The 1,250-nt window shown below is 40.9% G+C and overlaps 1 non-coding gene across 1 annotated transcript; it reads left to right on the top strand.

Moving 5' to 3' along the window:
* Positions 1-273: 273 nt before the first annotated feature.
* LOC112518759 lies at positions 274-380 on the top strand. The gene has a single exon (XR_003069833.1). It is a non-coding gene; the product is annotated as a small nucleolar RNA R71 (small nucleolar RNA).
* Positions 381-1,250: the final 870 nt, after the last annotated feature.

Below are 1,250 nucleotides of genomic sequence, written 5' to 3'. Positions count from 1 at the left end.
GCCCGAAGTTAAATTTTTAAGCATATTGGCCATAGAAGAGAGTTGTGCTGTTAATGCAGTATATGCATCAACATCATGTATTCCTGCTGTCTTCTTTTGCGGTTGAGCACGTGGATCAGCCCAATGTCCATTGTTTGCAGAAAATTTTCAAGGATCTCATATCCTTCATTGTAGGTCATAGCTGTAAAGGCTCCGCCCGCAGTCGCATCGAGCATTTGTTTTGCCATGGGATTTAACCCATTGTAAAACGTCTCGAGTTGAAAACAGTACGGGATGCCATGGTGAGGGCATCTCCTTAACAACTCTTTGAACCTTTCCCAAGCATCAGGAACAGCTTCATCGTCCATTTGTTTAAAAAGGCAAATTTCATTTCTGGACTTAGCGTTCCTAGTTGGTGGGAAATATTTTCGCAAAAACTTTTTCGCCATATTACTCCATGAAGGCACAGACCCCGRAGTTAATGAATTGAACCATGCCTTAGCCCGATCCCTTAGAGAAAATGGGAATAAAGTGAGTCTCAGAGCATCATTAGACACTCCCGGGATCAGGAAAGCATCAGTGATTTCCATAAAGGATTTCAAATGTGAATGTGGGTCCTCCGAAGGTAATCCGGCAAATTGTCCGTTTGTTTGCAGCATGTGAAACATAATCGGTTTTAGTTCAAAATGAAGAGCGGTCATATGCGGTCTAACTATTCCAGAATTTAATTGCTCAAAATCCGGGATAGCATAGTCCATGATCCGTCCATTTTTGGAATTTGCCAAATTAATGATATTCGGAGTTTGCTCTCTTGGTTGTTCATTATTCTCCGACTCCGTTTCCTYATTATGATTATTATGGTGGTGGTGTTCTTGCTGAAAATTCGGAAAAGGTGGTATTGTCCCAAAGGCAGGCAGTTGGTTTTCTAAATGTGGAATCCCARGGATGATTGGGGGAGGTAACTCCATGTCAGGAGAGAGTAGAGCAAAAAATGCTCTTTGAGCTCTCCTTCTTTGGCGAAACATTCTCTCAATATCGGGATCCAAKTCAAAAATTTCCCCGCGATGTCTCCGTGACATACACCAATTTTGAAAACGATTTTTAAAAACAGGACGAGAAAAATCAAATCTTTTACTTTACTAAAAAGAAAACTTTTAACTAACTGATCCCCGACAACGGTGCAAAAAACTTGATGGTTCCGTGAAACACCACAGACACAAACAACAATCAGGACCAAAAGCAAGTATACAAATAGTCCCAATATCGTCTTT

Source organism: Cynara cardunculus (genome assembly GCF_001531365.2).
Source record: "Cynara cardunculus var. scolymus isolate 2C chromosome LG 9, CcrdV1, whole genome shotgun sequence".
In the NCBI taxonomy this organism is placed as follows: domain Eukaryota; kingdom Viridiplantae; phylum Streptophyta; class Magnoliopsida; order Asterales; family Asteraceae; genus Cynara; species Cynara cardunculus.
Note: the sequence above shows the minus strand (reverse complement) of the source record. Positions and strands in the feature narration are given on the sequence as shown.